The sequence below is a fragment of the Tenrec ecaudatus genome, chromosome 1 (assembly GCF_050624435.1).
Source record: "Tenrec ecaudatus isolate mTenEca1 chromosome 1, mTenEca1.hap1, whole genome shotgun sequence".
NCBI classification, from domain to species: domain Eukaryota; kingdom Metazoa; phylum Chordata; class Mammalia; order Afrosoricida; family Tenrecidae; genus Tenrec; species Tenrec ecaudatus.
The window spans coordinates 238,784,173-238,809,718 of record NC_134530.1 but is presented as its reverse complement, the minus strand read 5'-3'; the positions used below and the strand labels follow the sequence as shown (position 1 = coordinate 238,809,718).

The 25,546-nt window shown below is 40.5% G+C and overlaps 1 non-coding gene across 1 annotated transcript; it reads right to left on the bottom strand.

The window, feature by feature from the left end:
* Window positions 1–8,635: 8,635 nt before the first annotated feature.
* LOC142438182 (U6 spliceosomal RNA) lies at window positions 8,636–8,742 on the bottom strand. The gene has a single exon (XR_012782609.1). It is a non-coding gene; the product is annotated as a U6 spliceosomal RNA (small nuclear RNA).
* Between the last annotated feature and the right edge of the window lie 16,804 nt (window positions 8,743–25,546).

Sequence of the window (25,546 nt, the reverse complement as noted above, 5' to 3'; positions counted from 1 at the left end):
TAGAGAAGCTTGGAAATTAAAGGGAAAGTCCAAGGCCACTCAAAACCAAGAAACCAAACCCACTGCTCTCTAGCCAATCCCAACTCAGAGAGACACTATGCAGCTTTTTCTGAGATGCACATTTTTCACAGAAGCAGGTGGTCTCAGCTCTTCCACCCTGAGAGTGGTGATTTTGAATGACTAACCTGTTAGCAGTCCAGATCTTACCTGACAGTGCCATTAGGGATCCTTCAAGGTCACTCAAGAGACAGCAACACAAAAAATGACTCTTGGCCTCATCCTCTTCCATAGACCCCCTTCTTTCTGTTATCAAGACCTCAGAGTAAGCGTTTAAGGATTACTCTAACCATGGCCTCTTAACCATATGTATTTAAAAAGGTAGATGTATGTCTTTCCCACTCATTGCCATTGAGTCAATGGTGACTCATTGCAACCCTATATAGGGCTTCTGAAATAGACATTATATAAAGCATACAACTTTATACCTTACTCACTATATTAGTGTCTGTAATCATGTTCCAGTTATCCCGTTTATCAAACAGATGTTGACTCAGAAAGGCTCAGAAAGAATCTCATCAACTCTCTAACATGCTTAATACCTAGTAGTCTCTGGCTGTGTGCTTCTGGGTGTCCAATGTCATTTCTTGTACAAGTCTAATTTGTGTCTTTCTTATGAAAACTTAACACACACTCACACACATACATTCAAACCCTATTTATGATACAATATATTCATCCTCACTGACCTTTTTGCCAATCCTGTTTTTAAGTGATTTGTTTTATATCACAGAAATGATGACGCTTTTCACTAAAAATCTGAGTGAGGCCATATTGTTCTCTGGCCTCCATTTGGGGTCAGTCCAACCTTCCAAAGAAAATGTGTCACTTTGTGGTTGGATTTCTTCATTTTTAGTATGAAATTTTACAGCTTTGCACCTTGCTTATCGTTCCTGTCAATCCACCTCATGGTTTGCAAACACTCCGCAGTCATCCACTGTATCTCCTATCTCACAGTGAACATTTTGTTTCTATCTTACTAGCATACAAGCAAGGCTGAAGTAAACGAGTATTTATTATATTTCCCAAGGACACATTCCTACAAGTGTGGAGGAAGGGAGTGTGAAGAAGAGGATAGTATGACTGGGGGAATGGAGGCATCGTTTGCTGAGAGGGGTATCATGAAGGAGCAGTATTGGTGATAACTGTTTTAGACATTTTAAGTTAGAGATACTTGCTAGATATATGTAAAAAATACCTATATACTAGTTATAAAGGGATAAATAAGACCACAGGTCTGATTTGGGCGTCTGTGGTCTCTATCTTGTGTTGAAAGCCTTGGGATGAGATGGGATGAGATTATTTTAAGGCGAGAGTATAGATCAGTATAGATAGAACATACTATCGATAAATATAGATGGACTAAGGAAGACTGCAGTAGGATTTATGTACTTGAATTATGGCTGTAGCAAATAATATTGAAAATACTATAGATTTCTAGAAGAATCAGAAAATCCATCTTGAAAGAAGCTCTGTAGAAACAAGGATGTTGAGTCTGCATCTCACATATTCTGGACTTGTTATCAATAAAACCAGTCCCTAGAAAAGGAACATCATCTTGGTGAAGTTCAGAGCCAACGAAAATGTTGAAGACCATTGAAAAGATAGATCGATACAAATGTTTGGAAACTGATTGTGGTAGCAAATGCACAATTCTGCTGAATGTGATTGAACGATGGGATGATATAATATTTGTATCAATCCCCAATTAACAATAAATTAATAAAAGAATATAGATTGATACAATGACTGCAAAAATGATTACACTGGCTCAAACATAACAACAATCCCAAGGATGGTATAGAACCAGTGATGTTGTGTTCTGTGGTACATGGTGACAGTCAATGAGTTGGAAGTGACTCGATGGCATGTAGCAAGAGCAACCACATCAATAGCGATTATAAGGTAATGGTAGCTTGGTGGTAGAATGTTCTCCTTCTGTGTGAGTCATCAAACTTCAATGACTGCCCATGCACTGCATGGACAGCCAACACCCGTCAATGGTGAGTTTCATGTAGCTATGATGCTGAACGGGTTTCAGAATAAATTTGATACTAAAATAGACAAAAAAGAAAGGCCTAGTGATCTATATTTGAAAATCAGCCAATGAAAACACCGCCAACAAAACACTACCAACAAGAAAACCTTTTTATTGTGAATTAGGTGAAGACTTATTGATCAATCATCAGTTTAATATTGAATAATCAATGGACATTTTTGTTTCAACACATCCATTGCAATTGTCTTAGTTAATTTTTCTATCTCTTTGGAATATGATATCCATTGCAATGGCTACACAGAACCTGTAGACAAAACTCATTAGTAAAGTTTTTATTAAGTAAGTTAGCAGGTTGCAAGACCAGTGAGAAATGTTTAGAATAGTTGTTTATAGGGACAAAGCTCTTTGAGATCCGCTAATAAATGCCCCAAGGGGTGTACCACTTCCCTGGAAGCCTCAACCAGAAGGAATCCAGCACAGCTTGGTGGATCAGAAAACTCAGCTCCCTGAAGTAAGTGTCCAGAGAAACTCCATCCCAGTAAGCTTCAACCTGAAGGAACTCAGATCTACTTCTGTGGACCAGCAATCCCAACTTCCCCAATTAAGTGCCCAAAGGCACCTCACTCTGCAAGCCAACATCCTGAACAAAAGCACTCAGCTTTACTTGCTCTGTGAGCAAACACTCTGGATCTTGCTTCTGCTGCTGTTCTTTTGATAGTAGAGCTGTCTTCTGGATCCAGGAGATTCATTGTGCAGTGACCTCAGGTCCAGAAGACACGCTCCACTCCTGAATCTTGCTGGTAGTGAGATCCCTCCTCTTGCTTCTCAGAGGGATCATTTTACACCCAGCAGGATGGCATTCCAGGGAATCCTGTTGGCAATTACTCACAGATAAGAACCCCTCTCTACCTCTCCTGCCCCACTTTCTTACCAAACTCATACAGAAAATGGTCTTTGGGTGAGAGTTAGAAGAAGAGACACACTAAATAATGATAAAAACTTAATTCCTTGTCTAGAATAACACACTAAATAATGTTCTGCCCCTGCAGCAATCCTCTCAATGAATCATCACCCGCTCCACTTTCTCATTGCATTTCCTCGTCTGTCTCGCCTTCTTTCCTTACACTCTGAACCTTGGATAAATGCTGCTCTTTTGATCACATATGATTATTTAATTTTTATTTAAATCACAGGGGTGGGTTCAATTTTAGAACCGAAGGATGACTGAGGGGTATAGTCTCAGAGATCCCTTCCATCTTTTTGACTAGCAAGCCTAGTCTTCTTTATGACTTTGATTTTTATTTCACATTTTTCTCCCATTAATTTATAATTTGACAAGTTTCTTGTTGTGGTTACATAATTTGTTGTGAACTTGAGACTATTAAGAATGAAGGGGTGGAGTTTAACCTGTCAATCAGGTCGTAGCTTGATGACCTCATTTGGAGGAGCTAAGGAGATAAATAACTCGCTGGAGGCGAGACACAGACACAGATAGCCTCCCTGGGAGACATTCCTGTTGACAAGACAGATGGAGCCACACTAGAGCCCTGAAGCTGAAGGAGCCACGTGGAGACCCCTGCCAGTACTGAGTTGCTTCCATTGCCACTGAATCTATAAGACTTTTCACCCACTGGCCTTTGATCTTTCTGCATTTGGTGGCATTGCATGTGCTATGTGAGTCTGAAGAGGAATTTATAGATTGGTATCAGACATATGGATTAATCTTGGACTTATGGACATGATGTAGACTGGGCTAGGATATTGTCTTAATGTACAATTACACGCAGATATAAAATTCTCTCTTACACACATATGAGTGTCTATGAATTTGTTTCTCTAGTCAACCTAACGAACACATTCCTATATGTACTTCGAGGTGCTATCTAATTTCATTAATCGAGTCCTATGTAGTGGAGTCCTGGTGGTGTAGTTGTAATGCATCAGGCTGCGATCTGCATAGTCAGCAGTTCAACCAACCAGCAGCTCCTCAGGAGAAAGAGTGGGATTTCTACTCCCATAAAAATATGCAGTCTCAGAAACCCAGAGGGGGTCACTATGCATCAGCATTGACTCAATGGCAGCCAGTTTGGTTTGGATTTATTTAGGACTCTAAGCCGTGGTGGCGCAGTGATTATGCATTAGCTGTTCAAAACCAACAGCCTGCTCCATGGGAGAAAGACAGGGCTTTCAACTCCAGTCCCAGAAATTCACAAGGACAATTCTCTGCTGCTGTATAGCATTGTTAGGAGTTGGCATCGCCTCAATGGCAATGAGTGGGGTTTATTTTTTTTGATGTAGTACTAGACAGATTTATTTACTATAACTAAAACTATATTTTAATGTCTGATTGGGTGAATCCTTTATTGTTCTTGCTAGGCAGAACTTTCTAGGTTATTTCCTGGTGTATAGTCTTCCAGCCAGACTTTTTAAAAAGTCTATTTGTCAGGTTTAAAAAATAACCTGTTGGGATTTTTTGGAATTATATTAAAATTTATATGTTACTATGAAGAGAAATGACATCTTTAGAATATTGAGCCATTCAAATCCTGGAAATAAAATATATCTCTGTACTTATCCCTGTCTGCCTTAATGTCTTCAGTAAAACTTTATAGTTTCCATCTCACTGGGAATAAAACTTCCAAGTCCTTTATGAGCCATGCTTCACCCCCAGACATCTCTGAATTCTCATCTCCTGTAACTCCTCTCTCACCTATTCCACTTCAGCCAGGCTGCTTTTTGAATGTCTATGGCCATGTCAGGCCACGATCTTCATAGGGCCTCCATGTTGGTCATTCTGTCTGTCTGGAGTGCTTACATGAGGGTAGTCTTCTGGCTCACTCTACTTTTTCCAGGTCTCTATTCAAATGTCCTTTTGCCAGTGAAGTTTTTCTGAAGGAGCCCTCGTGGCACAGTGGTTGGGCTGCTAACAGCAAGGACTTCTGTTCAGAACTATCAGCCCCTCTGTGTGACCCATACGAACAGTTCTATCCTGTCCCATAGGGTCGCTATGCACAGGATTGGGTTTTGATGTTAGTCTTGTTTGAGAAGAGCTTGGCGGTGCCGTGTTGAAGTGTTCAGCCGCTAACCAAAAAGGGTGTCAGTTCAAACACACACACACACACACACACACACACACACACACACACAGTGGCCCATCAGGAGAAAGATGTGCCAATCTACTTCCATCAAGATCACAACCAAGAGAAAACACTCTGTGGGGGCAGTTCTATTATGCCACGTGGGATCACTGCCAGTTGGAGTTGACTTATTGGCACCCAACAACAACCATAGTCTGGTTTACATTTTTTCTTGAGGACATAACCCAATCTCACATATATTCGTGTGCCAGTGTGCTCATTGGCTTGCTATGTTTCATCTCCAAATACATTGGAAGATCTAGAGGAGGAGTGTTTTGTTCACTGTTGCTTTATCAGAATCTCTAGCAGTACCTAGCACTTAAATAGGATTCGTGCTGGTGTAGTGGGTTATGCATTGTCAACTCCAGGATCAGTAGTTCTAAGCCATCTCCACTCTGCAGGAGGAAGATGAGGCATTGCCCTCCCATAAAGAGGTAGCATCTCAGAAACCCACAGGGGCAGTTCTACCCTGTCCTATAGGGTCTCTAGTAGTCAGAATTGACTTGATGGCAGTGAGTTTGTTTGTTTGGGGATTACTTAAACATGCTCATACATATTTATTAAATGTCAAGTGATAGCATTCTTAACATAGCTATGGAAGTCTTCCTCACTTTTCTTATCAAGTCAATTCTTAGTAAGGAGCCCTAATGATGCAGTAGTTAAACACTTGCTGTGAACTGAAAGGTTGGCAATTTTAACCCACCATTGCCCTTCAGAGGGGGAAAGTGGCCATGTGCTTTCTTAAAGCTAGTCTTGAAACCTGGTGAGACCATTCTAATCTGTCCTTTGGGCTCACTGTGAGCAGGAATTGACTCCATGATAATGGGCTTTGGATGTCTGGTCATTCCTTGTATTTTCTATTTTGGAATCCCTGGGTGGTATAAATAGTTACTCACTCAGCTGTTTATCCAAAAGTTGGAGATTGTAGCCTACCCACAGGCTCCTCAAAAGAGAGGCTATCTCATAGAATTTTCAAAAACTTGAGAACCCTATGGAATGCCCACAGTCTCATGGGACATCTAGGTCCATTGGCAGTCAGTTCACAAACATATCCTACATCCTAGCATTAAAAGCTAGTGAGTGACCGTCTAAGATGCAACTATTGGTTTCTTCCTGTTTGGAGTAACAAAGAGTGAAAGAAGTCAAAGACTCAAAGAGACATTCAATCCAAGAACCACATGGAGCACAGCCTCCATTAGCCTGAGACCAGAAGTGGAAGGTGCCGGGCCATCACTACCTAGCATGCTGATCAGGACTCAGGAAGTCCCAGACAGAATAGGTGAACACTGTAGAACAAAGTTCAAGATCATTAAATAGACAAGACTTCCAGGCCCAATGCGGACTGAGTCTATGTAACCCCTGAGACTCTGGCTCTTAGCTATCCTTCAAAGCTGAAACTGAGCCCACCCCTGGGGCTCACCTTTTATCCAAATAGTAGACAGGCCTACAGAGTGAACAATAACACCAGTGAGGAACATACTCCTGAGGACAATGAACTAAAATGACATCACTTGGTCCAAGACAAAGTTCAGAAGGCAAAAGGGGACAGGAAAGAAGGACAAATGGATACAAGGACTCCAGGGAGGAAGTGGGGAAAGTACTTTATGTTGAGGGCAGTAAAAGGTTGTCATGAAACAAAATGTGTGTCAATGGCTGGAGGGATAGAAAAAGAATTTCTCAATATTGAACCAAACCACACTTAAAAAATCAAAACAAAACAAAAGCTTGCCCACGATAACCTAATAAAACCACCGTTGTTTAAAATAAGAAAAGAAACGAAACTCTGTGGAGTATTGTTGCACACCAGGTTGGCTGGCTGGGAACTAGTTACTGCTGTTTTGATGGAACTGCTTCTGTCATGTTATCTGACGTCATATTGCAAAGAAAGACATTGTTGTTTCTGTTGTTTATAAGTGCTTCTTATGTTAAGATTCTACTAATGCGAATGCTCCTTTAGGGAATTCTCTTGGCGTCTTACATCACTTGTGCATATTTAATAGTGTTCATCTCTTTTCATTCTTGACACATTCGCTTGAAACTTCTGAAAACCCGTAGATAATATTCAGTATCCATCGGCTTAGGTTTTGTTTTAGGAACCAGTGACAGCCATTTTTTTAATGTTTTCTAATCACAGACATTTGTTTATTACTCTCAGAATAAGTCCATGGTGGGTCAGCAATGGACCTCAGAGGTTTCTGGGATGGTTCACTTCGTTCTTGCTTCTCAATGCTGAAAGAATTCATGTGGCAAAAGCATTTTTGTAACCCAAGTAACTTTGACGAGGGAGAGGGAAGTTTCAGGGAATACTATCCTGGAAAGCATGCAAGGCTGCGTGGCAGGGGCCGTGGGAGAGTTCATGACGGCCACTTCGGGGGAAGGCAAAAAACCACGTGGAAAAGTGGCAGGAAAGTGGAGTCCACAGAACCAAAAGAGGAGTCCTGGACAGAGAGAGAGAGAGAGCCCATGTACACACACAGGGGAGATCCCGCACTCCAGCCTGTAACAGAGCGCCTGAAAAAGAGGCCTGTCCTGAGTCTGTATTATGTATCCCCACTATCCCCACTTGGGAGGGAGGGGTTGGAAGGAGCATGGTGGAGGGTATTGACTGTTCTTAGTGGCTGAGACCAGATGTACCTGTGATGTAATGTTGCTGGTACCTAGTGTTGACCTTGATGTGCAAATACCCAGCTTTGAATCATCCTATAGGTGTCTAGTGTCTACCCGATTTCTTTCCAACACCTTTATTGTGGCAAGACCATCTAATTTTTGTTTAACTTGGGCATTTAGTTAAGACAACCCCCTTTATCCGTCATCTTTCTATCGTTCAGATCCACTTTATATCTTAAACCTAGGGTGTGTTTGCAGCCCATAACTGAGCACAAGTAATAGAGTGGTTACGTGCTTGGTTGCTGACTGTGAGTTTGGCAGTTTAAGCCCACCTACCACTCTGAGGGAAAAGACCTGACAGTCTGTTTCTGTGAAGATAATGTCCTTGGAAACCCTGTGGGGCAGCTCTATTCTGTTTTATAGGTTCACTATGTGTCTGCATCTACCTAATAGCAATGGGTTATTGTTTAATTGAGATACTGTGCTCTCTGGGAAGAAAGAAAGAAGACCATTAAAGAATCAGCTATCAGGATGTTTGATAAATACCAAGAAGGCTTAACCCAAACTACCCGGAGAATGGAGGAAGAAGATGTAATTGAACTGAGGTTAGACCATAGACTTCATTTTTAGTCTGGGTTGATTTTGATCAGGCTTGACATAAAAACTAAATTAAAAACTGTCTGCCTTTCCTATGGTCTAGAATAATCTGGGATAAATTATTGTTTAAGTGCATCAAGAGGAAAGCGAAGGGAAACAGAGGAAAGAACTAGAGGCAAAGTACAGTTTATAGAGCTCTAAAAACAGGCATGTACATATGTAACTATACTTATTTTTTTTACATATGGAACGCTTCACGAATTTGCATGTCATCCTTGCACAGGGGCCATGCTAATCTTCTCTGTATCGTTCCAATTTTAGTATATGTGCTGCTGAAGCGAGCACGTAACTATACTTATATATAATGATAGGGAAATAGATCTATGTACATATATTTATGTTAAGTATTAAGTTAGCAGACGGGCATTGGGACTCTACTCAAGTACTCCCTCAATGCAAGAACATTGTTCTCATAACCTTGCGTTCTGTGATGCTCACCTTTCTGACAAGATCACTGAAGACAAAATGGGTGCATAATGTGGTAAAAAGAGAGGATGGTGCCCAGCTATCAAAAGATAGAACATCTGGGGTCTTAAAGGCTTGAAGATAAACAAGTGGCCATCTAGCTGAGAAGCAACAAAGGCCCATGGAAGAAGCACATCAGCTTGTGTGATCATAAGGTTTCGATGGAATCAGGTATCAAGCATCAAAGACCCAGAACAAAAAAAAAACATATAAAAGTGAAAGACGGGGAGGGCAGAGTGGAGACGCAAAGCCCACCTGTAGACAATCGGACATCCCTCACAAAAGGATCTCAAGGAAGAGATGAGCCGATCAGGGTGCCGTATAGCACTGAAAAAACATACAACTTTCCTCTAGTTCTTTAATGCTTCCTCCCCACCACTATCATGATCACAATTCTACACACAATTACAAATCTGACTAGACCAGAGCGTGTATACTGGTACAGATAAGAGCTCAAAACAGGGATTCTGGGACAGATAAAACCTCTCAGGTCCAACAATGAGAGTAGAAATACCAGGAAAGTAAGGGTAAGATGGGGGGAGAAAGGTGGAACCGATCACAATGATCGTTATATATCCCCTCCCAGGGAGACGAACAATAGAAAAGTGGGTGAAGGGAGACAGCAGTTGGTGTCAGACATGAAAAAAAAAAACCAGTAATTTATAAATTATAAAGGGTTTATGAGGGAGGGAGAAGGGGAGGAGTGGATGAGCTGGTATCAAGGGCTCAAGTAGAAAAAAAAGGTTTTAAAATTATGATGCTAACATATGTACAAATGTGCTTGACACAATGTGTGTTAGTCCAGGTAGACTAGAGAAACAAATTCATGGATACTCACATGTGAATAACAAAGAGGTTTATATACAAGAGCAATTGAATATTAAGAAAACATCCCATACCAGTCCAGATTGAGTCCATAAGTCCAAGATTATTAGCCCATATGTCTGATACCAATCTATAAAGTTCTTTTCAGACTCATGCAACACATGCAATGATGCTGAATGCAGGAAGATCACAGGCTAGTAGGTTGAAAGTCTTCTGGATCCAGTAGCGTTGTAAGCATCTCAGCACTGGCAGGGGTCTCTACTTGACTTCTCTGCTCCAGATGTCTGGTTGCATCAGGGTAGGTCCATGTGGATTCTCCTTTAGGGATGTGTCACAGGGAACCAGCCTCGTCAGTAGAGAGTCTCCAAGGGAGTGAGCCGAGAGAGAGAAGTGTCTCCTGCCTCCAAGGAGAAAAACAGGAATTCCCAGAATCCTTAGGGAATTCAGACACAGGGATGGCCATGGCATGGAAGGCCATGCCCACACAGAGGCTTCATTGTCTATATCCTGATTGACAGACAAGACTCCACCCCTACACTCCTAATCCTCAAATTGACACCAGATTATGTAACTGCCACACAATGGATGGATGGATTGTGATAAGGGATGTAAAACCCCCCAATAAAATGATTTAAATTAAAAAAAGATTTGCTAACAACCGCCTATAAAATGGCTTTAGGCTTATTATCTCTTTTGATGGTGGATACAGGATAACCCTTCATTTTCACCTATGATTATCCTTTCATTGTGCTAATTTAGATTATTTGATATTTCCCTAGGTAATCACATATTTAGTTTCAAATGTATTATTAACAGAAAGTTTTATCGTAACCCCTTTCTTGTTCTTAATGCCATTTTTTATACCCTATAATTTATTTGCTATACTTCCCCTCTCTGAAAGTTCATGATACATATATTATGATTTTATACCCTCTTTATTTGTCAGATAAACATATAAGAGAGTTCTTTAACTATTGATCTTCTAAAATACCAGCTCTTTTTATTAGTGAATTATTTTACTGATTTTTGTTTTTCCTAAGCCACCATTTGTTTATTATCTTTATTAATTATATCTCATCTACATTTATTGTGCTATATTGTATTTTATTCCTCAAGTGAGTGCTGCTAACTTCGTTTAATATTCCTTGTGTAATACTAAAATATTTAAGGCTCAGATTTTTCTGAAAATAACTTGACTAGTCAATATATAGTGTTTCTATTTTCATTGATATTGAGGTGAACTTCAAATTGAGTTTTAACTTCCTCCTATAAAGAAGATCATTCTTATTATTATACAGAAAAAGGGCAATAAGGACATCAGGTGAGGATTTGCAGTCCAAGTCAGACAGGCACCATTAACTTAGAGGGGGGAGATCAAGACAGAGACAGTTTTAGAGAGTTGATTCAGTCATCCACTGAGTCAAGTTTTTATTTTAATTTTTATGACATTTTCTTCTATCCTTTGAAAACAAATATCGTCTAGAGCTTTTGTTTACTTGCTATGAAGTATATGCTGGCACACTGTGAAAATTGCTTATCCAATACTGAATCTCCCTTTCTCCAAATTCACTGAATCCTGATTCTGTGGGTCATGCTGGGCGCCTAGGGAAACACTTTCTTGCTCCTTTGTTGCTGCTGCTGCTGTGCTGTTGTGAGGCCTCTCTGGTCAGTGTGATGTAAATTAATGGGAACTGCTAGGAAACCTTTTGTTTTCACAATGGAAGAAGGCCTTCTTTTTTGCTTGGAAATAGACCTCACTTCAGAAGATGCAGCAACCATCTTTTGGCCAGGAGATGACAACATAATGGGTGAAAGCAGTACTCTCTAAGAATGTAAGAGCAGAGAGAGTTTAGCAGTAGCTGAATCTATTGACAGACTTTTTGTTATAAGAGATAATGCCCTTTAGATCATTGTTAAGATTTATATTCCTCTGGTCAAAACATTTACAACAGATGCATGTATTTATTGCCAATTTCATTACTTTCTCACAAATCCCCACTATTCTGGGATATTGTTTCGCTAGCTGCATTTTAAAATTATTTTAAAAAATCATTTTATTGGGGGCTCTTACCGCTCTTAAAACAATCCATACATCAATTGTATCAAGCATATTTGTACATATGTTGCCATCGTTATTTTCTAAACATTTACATTCTATTTGAATCCTTGGCATCAGCTGATCTTTTTACTTTCCCTCCCTCCCACCCTTCATAAATTATTTTCATATCTTACCCATTTCTGTTGCAGAGGGATATCTCACCTGGATTCCGTGTGTCCTGAGCTCTGATCTGTACGGGTGTCCATGCTTGCTACATTTTTGTAACGGACCTTCATGGGAAGAACACAACTCCCCTAAATTGGTGAGCTATTTTTGCTACGTCCAGTATCCATATTAGCTTTAATGGTGGAACATTCTCCTAACTTCTTTGAATTTGGTCTCTACCTCAAGATGTATATCAACTCCATGAACTAAGAGTGAGGTAGATATTCCCTCCTTTTGTGCTCTACGTCACTTCATGCTTAGACATCGTCATGGTTTCCCCACTGACCCCCCGTTACTATCTTTCTGTTCTCTACTCAAACTACACGACCAAGCTGTCCATGACAACATTCTGAAGAAAGGGTCTAGAAACCTTTCCTCGGAACAACTCTGACTGGGTTTAAATCACCAACTTCCTGGTTAATAGCTGCACACTTAACCTGTGCTGCCCAGCGACTCCTATCGGTTTTTGCTGAGTCCATTCCAACCCCTGTGTGTCAAAGGGGAGCTGTGTGTCAAAGGGGAGCTGTTCTCCAAAGCCTCTCCAGGAGGTGATGTTTCCCAGAAGCAGATCACCCGGTCATTTTTCCCAACATGCCTATGAACAGCTTCACACGATCAACCTTTCTGTGAGTCGCCGAGCACCCAAGGACTCCTGTTCTCTCCTCCCCTCATGGCCACCAAGTCAGTGCTGGCTCGTAAGGACCCCCTAGGACAGGGTAAACTGCCCCTGCGGCCTTCCAAGAGTGTCACTCTTTCCTGGAGTCGAAAACCTGGTCTTCCTCCCACCAAAGCCGCTGGTGCTTTCCACCTGCTGACCTGGCGGTTAGCCAAATGCACTGTCACTGCACCACCTGCTCCTGGCATTCTGACTCGTGGCAACCCTACATGCAATAGAACAAACTCACGTCCAGTTCTGTGCCGCACTCGCAATCGCTCCTCTGCTTGCGCTCCTTGTTGCAGCCACTGCAACAATCCACCTCATTGAGAATCTTCCTTTTTTTCTTTTTCCCCTCACTCTACACTTTACCAATCATCACGTCCTTCTATGAGCCCTTTCTGAGGATCTGTCCAAAGTGAGTGAAACAAAAATGTCACCATCTTCAATTCTAAGGACCATTCTGGCTATAGGGCTATTCTTTAGGCCTGCCTATAGACTCTATTGCTGTACAAGACTTTCCCATGTCATCATTACTGTGCAATTATGTAACAGCATGAATAACAACAACAGCAAAACGAGTAACAAAAAAAACCAAAACCACTCTTAGCAACCATATTCACTTTATGAAGCAAAGAGGCAAGTCCTTGCGTGAAATGCCCTCTCCTCTGGAAACTCCCCCTGTTCTTCCTTTACAGCCCTGGTTGTTGCATTCTTTCACAAAGGCTTGGTTCCAATTAAAATGTTTTCCTGAACAACATATACCAGTCAAATGTACTTTTTTTCTGTATTAAATTCACTTTTATCCTCCACTGCTCCTCTTCAATTCCTATTGGTTTTCCAAGATTCAGGTTAAATCCCACTTTTTTTTGGTTAAAGCATTCTTGCATGTTATGACTTGGCCTTCTCCTTTCTTTCTCTAAAAATCTAGTGCTTATTAGCGGTATTATTATCATATTGTAGCATATATTTTCTAATGCTTCCCAAGTATAATAGAAGATCGAGATTAGATATGATAGAATAAAAGATCTAAAGTTCTATTTAGAGAGACTGCAATAGGGATTTTTAATGTAGTGAATCATTTTATTGGGGGTTCTTACATCTCTTATAATAATCCATACATCAATTATATCAAGTTCATTTGGACATGTGTTGCTATCATCATTTCCAAAACATTTTCTTTGTACTTGAGCCCTTTGTATCAGCTCCTCTTTTCCCCCTCCCAATAGGGAATTTTTAAATGTTAAACAATAATTTCATTTCCCACTGATTTAAAATTGAAGAGACTCATAAAAGAGGCCAACAGCCAATATCATCAGGATGAAATTATACTTGCAACATTCTTTTAATTTTGCAAATGTCCCTTTTGTTACATAAGGTAAATGGTACACAGTAAGCAAATGTATCATAGCTTCATTTTAAATGAAAGTGAATAATATTCACCCATTACTTTTCTGTTTTAAGAATAAGAAGCATCTGTGCCTTGATATTCGTGTTTCAGTCCATCCACTCTTTATTTACAAGAGAAGCCGTAACCGGGGATTCCTTAATTATTTAGTTCTTCCAGTTGCTCATTTCTTCCAGAATGGATTTGTGGATTGCTAACACATTGGTAATTATGATTAGGGGACACTTTTTCTCACAGTCTGAACCAGATAATAGACCAAGTGTGCCAAAATCAAATTTCTAATTATGTTTAACTACCTTCTTTTTGTATTTGTATTTCTTGCTGGGAGACTCACTATGCTCTGGTATGTGTGTAAATGTACACATTGCGTATAACCAACATATTATTGCCAATAAAGTAAATATTATTCTATTTTCTCTCCACAACCATGAACATAATTTTACATCTCAGTATACATTAAAAATTAAACCATTGACATCCAGAGAAGGAAAAATAAGCATCATTAGACAAGTTCAGTATTCTAGGAATTACTGATGATCAAATCCTATTAGAGCTAAGAAAGGGGTTTGATGCAGTAAAATATGATCTTGCGCTTCCTGAGTCTGCATTAACTATCACTTCTCTGAGCTACCTGCTACTGCTTACATGCTGTGTTAGACAGGGTTCCCTAGAAAACAAAACCAGGACATTTATAATTGAGTTAGTTAGTTTACTGTGCCAACCTGGCCGATAGACACATGTGGGATTAATTGAAGTGCAGAGGGATAAATGGCTTGGTGAGCCTTACCTTTCTAGTTCTTGGGTCTCTTGCTTTGTGATGATCCCATCAGGGTGCAACTGCCTTAGCAGTTCCCTGCTTCAGCTTCCAAGGTTGACTTCCTGCAAGACATCCCCAAGGAGAAGCTACATGGACCTACCCTGATGCAGTCCTGGGTGCTGGAGCATCCATTGTGGAGACCCCTGCCAGTGCTGAGATGTTTACACATTCACTGACTCGGCTTTCCTACTGCAGTCGGCATCGTTGTGTCTGTTTTGTGAAATGGAAGAGGATTTTGTGGACTGCTGTTGTGCATATGAGTTAATGGGTTAATGTTGGACTTGCGGGCTTGGTCAGCACTGGGTTTGGATATTTTCTTGATGCACATTTAACCTTTACATAAAACTCTCTTATACATGAGTTTCTGTGGATTTGTTTCTCTAAACTACCCAGACTAATACAATTATATATATGTATATATACATATATATATATAACATAAGAAATAAACAGCCAATTAATCCACAGAGCAGTACAAATGGCTCAGTTCAACTCACTTCAGTGAGATAGTTAATACACTGGCAGTTCTTCAACTCACAAGGGCTGCTGGGTGCAAGTCAAGGAAGCAGACAGCTGAGTCTTCCATAGAGCAATATAGACAGTCCAGTCACAGACAGCAAACAACAGATGAGTCAGCAACAGTAAGCAGAGACAGGGTCAGACAGTCCCCAGTTCAAGTGATGCATACACCAGCAGCGTGGTGAAGCAGGTCTTGAAGGAACCTCAAACTATAAGGACACAGTCCACAGGTTGGGTGTCCCACAGGTAGTGTAGCTCACAAGTTGACGCAGAGAACTAGCTAAGATAGCCACACACTGGTTCGATCATTAGAGAGCAAGAGACAGAAAGGCAAGGCTTGCTGAGCCATTTATCTCTTTGCCCTTCAATTAAACTGCAATCTTATTAACCCAACATGTGTTTATTGGCCAGGTTGGCACAATAATCCTACCTATCATACATGTCATCTTCTCAAGTAAAATCCCCCACACCAAACTCATTGCAATAAAGTCTGTGGCAACTCATAGCGACCCTATAGGGTAGGGTAGAACTGCCCCTGTGAGTTTCCAAAACTATAACTCATTACTGGAGTAGAAAGTACCTTCTTTCTCCCTCAGAGTGGCTGATGGCTTGGAACGGCTTATCTTACAGATCACAGCCCAATGCATAACCACTGCACCAAGCAGGGTTCCTCTTATCAAGCAAAGAGAGCCCTAAATTAAATGACTAGCACCTGCAATAGCTTTTCTTATAGCTTAGAAAGAAGCTTACTATACAAGATGATCACCTCGTTTCTTTTACTTTAAACTATCAACAAACAAACTTTTAAACTGTAGTGTATGCAAAAGGTGAATGGATTTTTAAAACAGTCATCATTTTCTGGATTATCCATGTGTTGAAACCTGAAATACAAATGATTCATAAAGAGGGACTAAAAATGTCTTTGAGGTAAGATTTATTAAGACATATTTTGATGGTTGGTCAACAGACTCAGTGATCACTCAGACTGGATGTTATACACAGGTAGAAAAGAAAGTGCACCAAGTTGCAACTGGATAGTTTGGTAGCAGTTTAAATGACAAATCTGAGTGTCATCAGACACTGAATTAGTGGCAGATGACTGGGTATAACAATGATAAGCCCTTGTTGGAGATTTTAATAGAAATGATTGCAGGTATCTTGTAGGCTGCTGTTTAAAAATGTAGAGGAGGTAATATTCTATTACCCCAGACTGGGGTAATAGAATATGGATTTTATATAACCTGTCCAAATGACTAAGGTAATATTTGTTTGTTTCATTTTTCAACTCATTGTTTTTCTCTGGCACTGTTGTTCTTAGATGCCATTGAGTCAGTTTTGACTCCTCGTGGCCCCAGGTGACAGAGTGGAAGAGCTGCAAAGGGTTCTCTAAGCTGTAATCTGTATGGAAGCATATTGAGGTCTTTCTCCTGTGGAGTCACTGGTGAGTTTGAACTGCCAACCTTGATTATCTGAATATGAGATGTTGAGTATGTGTAATGGTTTAATTATATCTTATAGATGCTGTGGATTTCATAGGCAGGAACTTACCCATCAATGGGTCTGTAAGAGCACTTGAGTTCCTTAGTTGAACATGAACCTTCTACATAACAACTGATTGAAGAGCCAAAGGAACTGTAAACTTTCCCAGGTGCACGTTGCCCCAATATTGAAACTTAGACACTCAATCCTCTTTACATTTATAACAGCAGCCCACAAGATACCTGCAATCATTTCTATTAAAATCTCCAAGGGCTTATCATTGTTGCTTTGACTCTGACTCACGTCAATTCCCTTGTGCAACAAAACAAAACATTGCCCAGTCCAACACCAGCTTCAAGACCACTGATATTTTTGAGTCGCTTGCCGTAGGCCCTGTTCATTTTAAGGAGGAGCCCTGGTGGTGCAGTGGGTTACACAATGAACTGCCAACTGCAAGGTCAGCAGTTCCAACCTACCAGACACTCCTTAGGACAACGAGGCCTTCTGCTCCCATAAAGATCTGAAGCTTCAGAAACTCAAAAGGGCAGTTCTACTCTGCCCTATAGGGTTACTAGGAGTCAGAATTAACTGGGTGACAGTGAGTTTGTTGTTGTTGTTTGGGTGTTTCAGGAACTCTTTCCAGCACTTTAGTAGAAAATATTCTATTGTGATCCATAGAATTTGTAGTGACTATTTTTTTTGGAAGTAGGTCACAAGGCATTTTTTCCTAACCTGCCTTAGTCTGGAAGCTCCACTGAAACCTGTGTGTCACAGGTGACCCTGCATAGCTTTTAGCATTATAACAATAAGCAAGCCACTTAGTGCAAAAACCAACATACCTGGGATGGCAACAAAGGCTTATGGGTAATTTAATAATGTGGATTTCTTGACAGAAGGGAAAAGCAAATTTCTCCCTCTTTCATGGGAATGCAGAGTAGAGCTAAACTGGTAAATGAGTTTCAACTGCCAACTGGTACTTGAGCAAATCTCTAATAACAACACTGTTTCCATGTTTTGGTTTGTTTCCTTGACTCTCTGTGATCTCTGCTGTAATCTATTTTGTCTGGAGTGGCTGACAGGATCTTGAGGAACCTGGCTTACTTAGATTGATTGGAACTTCCAACTTAGCCATCTCCTTGCAGAATGGCTATTTCCCCACTATCCCTCCTCCTCCTTCCTGCTTCTTCCTTTTTCCGCAGCCCTAATGATGTTACATGTGTCCTGCCGATGATGTAGCGCACACTGCGGAGGACGAACGGCTGGGCTCGGATCGCTCCTTTCTTGGCAAGCACTCACTTCACACCAGCCCTCCTCGGCACAGTTAACATTATATATAGATACCCTTGTCACAGATTTACATTCAGTGATCCGGAATCAGGCCGGGGGCGGGGGGGGGGGGGGAGAGAAGTGTGCGTGCGTTCATGTGTGTGTGTATGTGTGAAGAGGGGGTGGCGGAAAGTGTGCTGATTTATGGTGAGGAATGTTAGAGACTAAAAAGGAGGTGATCAAATGTATATTAATGTCCTGACCTATATTCTTAAAACTGCTTTTTGCTCAGTTTGGTGCTTACGCAATGTACTTCCCGAAGAAAGAAATGAAAAGCGAATGAAAGAAAATGAGACACTAGGTTTCTTTGTTACTTATTTGTTCTCTGTGTGTTGTTAGTAGGTGTCACCTAGTCGGTTCCTACTCATAGGGACCCCGGTTAGCACAGAATGGAATGCTGTTGGATCTGTGACATCCTCACAGTGTTTGCTCCATTGTTGCAGCCGCTGCGCCAATCCTTCTCATCAAGGGCCTTCCTCTCTTCTTGCTGCCCCTTCACTTTGTCATGCATAATGTCCTTCTGCAGACTGGTAGGTCTCTCCTGATAAGATGTCCAAAGTCTGTGAAGTTTGATGAAGCTTCGCCATCCTTGCCTCTGGGTCTGCCATATATACCCAAGTATAAGCCGACCCGCATATCAGCTGTGGCACCTAATTTTACCACAAAAACTGCTTTAAAAATGTGCTGAAAAAACACGGCTTATAAACGAGTATATATGGTACTTCTTCCAAAACAGATTTGTTTGTTCTCTTGGCAGTCCATAGTATTTTCAATATTCTTTGGTCAACACCATAATTCAAATGCATCTGCCCTTTTTCAGTCATCCTTACTCAATGTCCAACTTTCCTATGCTTATGAGATGATTGAAAATACCATGGTTCCGGGTCAGGCACACCATAATGCTCAAAGTAACCTCCTTGCTTTTCAACACTAAGGAGGTCTTTTGCAGAGGGTTTGCCCAATACAATGTATCATTTGATCTCTTAACTGCTACTTCTATGAGCATTGTTTGTGGATCCAAGCAAGATGAAATCCATTGACAGCTTCCTTTTTTTTCTCCTCCAATTTTCAGAATGTCACATTCTGTTTCTAGGACTGCTATGAGGCAGCACTGAGTTGATGGCAATGAGGTGTTGTGTTGTTTTGTTTAATTTATTGGTCCAGTTAGGATGATTGGGGTTTTATTTACATTGAATTGTGATCCATACATCAAGCTGCAGTCCTTGTTCGTCATCAGCCAGTACTTCAAGTCCTTCTAACTTTCAGCGAGCCAGGTTTTCTCATCTGCATATCACAGATTGATAATAAGCTTTCCTTCAATCCTGAAGTTGCATTCATCTTCATGTAATCCAATAATCCAATTCTCTGATTATTCGCTCAGCATGCAGATTGAAGAAGTGTAGTGAGGGATACAACCTTGATACATATCATTTCTGATTTTAAACTATGCAGTAGTCTCGTGTTCTGTTAGCAAAACTACCTCTTGATCCATGTACAGGTTATCAGAAGCACAATGAAAGGCTCTGGGATTCTCATTCTTCTTAAGATGAACCACAGTTTGTTATGATCAACATGGTCAAATGCCTTTGCCTAGACAGTGAAACACAAAGGACCATCTTTCAGACATTCTCTGCGTTCAGCCAAGACCCATCTGACATCAGCAATGATATCCTTTGTTCTATGTCTTCCTTGGAATCTGGCTTGAGCCTTTGGCAACCTACTGTCAATTCATTGCTTCAATTGTTATTGGATGATCTTCAGCAAAATTTTATTTACATATTACGTTAATAAATATTGTTCTATAATTTACCCATTCAGTTGGGTCACCTTTCTTTGGAATGGGTACAAATATGGATCTCCTCCAGTCAGTTGGCTAACTAGCTGTCTTCCAAATTTCCTGGCATAGACAAGTGAGTTTTCAGTGCTTTATCAGCTTTTTGAAGCATTTCAATTGACATTCCACCAATCTTGGACCCATTTTTTTGGCTAATGCTTTCGGTGTAGCTTAAACTTCTTTCTTCGTCACCATTGGTTCTTGCTCATATGCTACCTCCTAAAATGGTGGCATGTCCACTGGTTCTGTTGGATGCATTCTGTAACATTCAATATTTTGCCAAAGTATCTTTCGGTATTGCAACTCAAAGATTAATGTTTTTGCTTTCATTCTTTTTAGTTTATTTTTAACACTGTGTTCTTCCTTCTTGTTTTTCTGACTCTAGGTCTTTCACGTTTCATTATAATATTTTACTTTGTCTTCTCAAGCTACTCTTTGAAATTTTCTGTGCACCTGTTGACATCATCATTTCTTCCATTTGCCTTAGTCACCCTAAAAGTGATAGCAAGTTCTGTAATCTCTTAAGAAATCCACTTTGATCTTTTCTTTTGTTCCTGTATTTTTAATGTCCTTTTGCTCTGTTCATGAATGGTATTCTTTATGTCATCCAACAATTCATCAGGTCTTTATCATTGGAGTTCAGTAGTTCAAATCTGTTTGTGAGATATTCTGATAATTCAGGTGGGATAGACTCAAGATTATATTTTGTCTTTCGTAGACTTGATTGCATTTTCTTCAGCTTCTACCTGAACTTACCTATCAGCAATGGTGGTCTGTTCTACAACCAGCCCACGGCCTGGTTTTAGCTTCTAATATTAAGCTTCTCCATGGTTTCTTCCTAGAGATGTAGTCAGTTTGGTTTCTCTGCCTTCCTTCTGGATACATCTATGCGTATAGTTACTGTTTGGGTTGTTGAAAAAGGTATTTGCTGTGACTAAGTCTTCAGTCTTCCAAAATTCTATCATGTGATCTCTGGCTTCATTCCTGCCACCAAGACCATGTCTTTCAAGTACTGTTCCTTCCACTTTGTTTCCAACTTTTGCATTCCAATTGCCAATAAATATCAAGGCATCTTGTTTGGGTGTTTGATCAATTTCACACTAAGAAGTTGGTAGAGTTCTTCACTACCAACTTCATAAGTAGCTTTAGTGGTTGGCACACAAATTGGAATAATAGTTGTTTTGATTGGATATCTTTGATTTTGGAATTTCGAATTTATCTTACCCAGGACAGCATTGTTTTTCAGAATTGTTCTGGAAATGTCTTTTTTAGCAATGAATGCAAAAGCATTCCTCTTGATTGTTTCATTTCCAGCATAGTAAACCATCTGATTTTCTGATTCAAAATAGTCAATTCCAGTCTATGTTGGCTCATTTATGCCTAGGATAGTGGTCCATTTAATTTTTTTACAATTTCTAATTTTCCTAGAGTCATACCTCCTACATTCCAAGTTCTGATTATTATTAGAATTTTGCCAAAGAAATTTTGCATTCTCATTTTGAGTCGCGTCCCATTAGAAAATGCAGGTCTCAAAGCCTTTATACTCCCAAGGGCTCTTTCCCACCTGTATCATTATGGTCTAGTTTCGTTTAGTCTGCCTCCATCATATTGTGAGTGACATGTGGCCTGAGAAGCTCACCTTCTGCCACTATGTCTGATAATGTTCTGCTTCTATTTATTAGACCGTCAGTACATGTCAATGCATTCATGCTGCTCCTGAGGTTTTCAGTGACTAACTCCTCTGCAGTAGACTGTCTATTCCTTCTCCATTGTTCTCAGTCTGGAAGCTTGGCTAAAACCCGTTTCCTTTGAGTGACTCTGTTGGCATTTGAAATACCAGTGACAACGTGTTAGCATCATAACAACACACAAGCTACCACGGTACAACAAAGTGAAAGACAGGTGAAATTGTTCTCTTTATTCACTGGAAAATCATTCATCTCAATATCTGAGTGTGAGCGCCAGTAGAGAATACAGAGACGAGTGTCTATTTAGGTCGATTTGCAGCTGGATTCATGAAAGTAGATGGGAGACAGGGATGTGTGAGCGTTTGCATGCAACTTCCTAAGCGACTCTGCTGAGTTCTGTAAGCTGTGGTTCAATGCGCAGTTTTGTTTTAAAAAGCCTCGTGTTGTTTCTTAAACCAGAAATCAAATTCACTGCCTTCAAGTCATTTCTGACTCCTAGGGACTCAATAGGACAGAGGAGAACTGCCCTCTGCGGTTTTCTGAAACTAAAACTCTTTAAGAGAGTAGAAAGCCTCATCTTTCTCCCATCGAGTGGCTGGTGGTTTCAAACTGCTGACATACACACAAAGTCAATTCTGAGTCACAGTGGCTGTAATGATTCAATTGTATGTCAACTTGGGGGTACCTGTATGGGGATAATAAGAGCCCTGGTACAGTACTGGTTGTGCATTGGTCTGTGATCCGTATGATCGGCAGTTTGAATCCACCAGCAGCTCAGCTCCACGGTAGGAAGCCTGGGCTTTCTACTCCTATAAACAGTTACTGTCTCAGAAACCCACAGGGAGTCACTTTGCTTAACCAGTTACTCAATGGCAGTGAGAGAGATAGTGGAGGTAGGTATGGTGTCCAATCTGTCAATCATGTCACAGTCTGATGAAGCCTCCCTGTGGGTGTGGTCTTTATATAAGAGAGACATTGGAGACTTCTCTCTCTCCTTGTCTCTTTTTGTCTTTTTTTAAAAATCATTTTATTAGGGGCTCATACAACTCCCATCACAATACATACATACATCAATTGCGTAAAGCACATTTGTACATTCATTGCCCTCATCATTCTCAAAACATTTGCTCTCCACCTAAGCCCCTGGCATCAGGTCCTCACTGATAGTCTCCCTTGAGTACCTGACTCTGGGGTTGCCCGCCCAGGAGGCCTGCTGACTCTTGGAGCTGTGGCACCATCATGGTCCTGCAGGCCTGTGTCCTTGTGACTCTGCACCCACTGGCCTATGTTCTCCTAGCTTCTGCCCTCACCTGTCTGCTTCCCCCACTGATGGCAATGAGTCTGAAGAGGCCTCTGGCTAGCATTGGACGCATAGAATTGAGTTGTACGGGTTATGAAAGTGGTTTTGTTTCTCTAGAAAATCCAAGCAAGCTCAGTAATCTATGTACAATAGAATGAAACACGGCTAGATCCCATACCATCCTGATAGTCACTGCTACGCTTGCTTGCACTGTTGCAGCCTCTGTATCAGTCCAACTCTTGGAGGGCCATCCTCTGTTTAACTCACCCTCTATTTTACCAAGCATGATGTTTTCCTAATAGGAGCTCTCGTGACATAGAGTTGGACTGCTAACTACAAGGTTTGGGTTTGAAATCATCATCTGCCCCACAGAAGAAAGGTGGGGCTTTCTACTCCTGTAAAGAGTTACCATTTTGGAAACCCACAGGGGGCAGTTCTACCCTGTCCTAGAGGGTCGCTATGAGTCCACATGGACTTGATGGCAGTGAGTTGAGTAGAGTGATGTTCTCCTCCAGGGACTGTTCCCTCTTGGTAATACAGCCAATGCACACTAGAAGAAATCGCACTGTCCTTGCTCCTAAGCAGCATCCTGGCTGTACCTCTTCTGGGACAGATTTACTCTTTTTCTGACAGGGCATGGCATGTTCAATGTTCTTTTCCAACATTATAATTCAAATGCATCACCTTTTTAAAAGTTTTTCCTTATTCGTTGTCCTTCGTTCACATGCCTATAAGGTGATTGAAATTCTGTGGTTTGAGTCAGGTAACCTTAGTCCTCCAAGTGACATCTTTGCTTTTTAACTCTTGGTGAAGATTAGCTCAATGCAATACACAATTTATTTGTTGACTACTGTGTGAGCATTGATTTGGGATCCATGTGAAATTAAATCCTTGACAATTTCAATCTGTTCTGTTTATCCTAATATTACTTATTGAATTAACTGTGAGAGTTTTTGTTTTCTTTATGTTGAGATATAATCTACACTGAAAATTGTACTTTTTATCTTCATCTGTGTGTCAAGTCCTCTTCACTTTAAGAAAGCAATGTTATGTCATCTGCATTTCACAGGTTGTTAATGAGTCTCTCAATACATCGTGCCTTTCATAGAGGCTAGCGTCTTAGATTATTTGCTCAGCACGTAGACTGAACAAATACGGTGAAAGAATACAACCCCAATGTAGACCTTTTTTATTTTAAATCATGTCGTGTCTCTTTGTTCTTGTTGAATGATAGTCACAGCACAGCTGATGACAGACTAAATGGCGGGAAAGGTCTCAGATAAATAAATCCATTTTGTTATATAAAGTACTATTTTGGTGATAAAAAGGGATATTTCTTATTTAAGATATAGAGATAAAATTCAGCTGATGTTCCAAGTCAAAAGCATAATTTCTGGGAATTTGTCCCCCAATTTTAAAATCACCTTAATTTGTAGCATATTTTTATTCTAGCAAAGTTTGCTTTATGTGTATATGTGGCATAGTGGGTTAGTGATTTTGTTTGGAACCTATATTTGTATTGTTCTTTTTGCCAGGATTTGTCAATCCCACAACCCAACATTTAAAAGAGGGTACCCCCTCCAAAAAAACAGGACAAAGCTCCACGGGGAAGAGCTTTCATTGGATGCATTTTTCGCACTAGGCGAGCATCAAGTAACTCGCTCTGAGTTAGTGCACCCAGTGGCACCACCTGGGAAGGTTCTGGAAACCGCTCTGGGCACAGTGAAATGAATTGTTTTGTAAAAGCAGTTTCCCTCAAACCTTGCTTTTTGTGATAGCTGATTTATAAGAACAGTGTGAAGCCGTGAAATTTTGTTTCCTACTTGGGAAAAATGCCAGAGAAACCATTGTGGTGTTGAATACAGTTTACAAAGACAGTGCTATGGGGAAACCCAATTGTATGAGTGGTTTTCTCATTTCAAAAAAAGTGAAATGTTGATTGATGGCAAAGCTTCTTCTGGACGTGCGGACCAAAATGTCAACTTGTAGTGCATTTGGAGTTCATTCCACCAGGTCAGACTGTTAATCAAGCTTTCTATTTAGAGGTTCTGAAAAGATAACATAACAGTGTTCAACAAAAAGGCCTGATTTGTGGAAGACATGGTTTTGCCACCACGACAATTCACCTGCTCACGCAGTCATCTCAGTGAACCAGTTGTTAGCAAAAAACAGCATTCCTCTCTTGCCCCATGCACCTTATCCACCTGATTTCACTCCATGCACCTCTTTTTTTGTTTGTTTGTTTCTGTAAATAAGAGGGACTTGAAAGTTCAGTGGTTTGAGGATATAGAAGAGGTGAAGAAAAAATGAGGGAGGTGCTGTCAGCCTTCCAAACAGATGAGTTTGAAAAATGTTTCCAAGAATGGAATCATAGATTTGACAAATGTATTAAGTGGAGTAGAGAGTACTTAGAAGTGAGAAGGTAGTTTTGTATAAAAAAAAATTTAAATACATAGCTTTTAAAAAACAATCTTTTCTTTTTAGTCCCCCCTCAGATATAGCCCAATTTA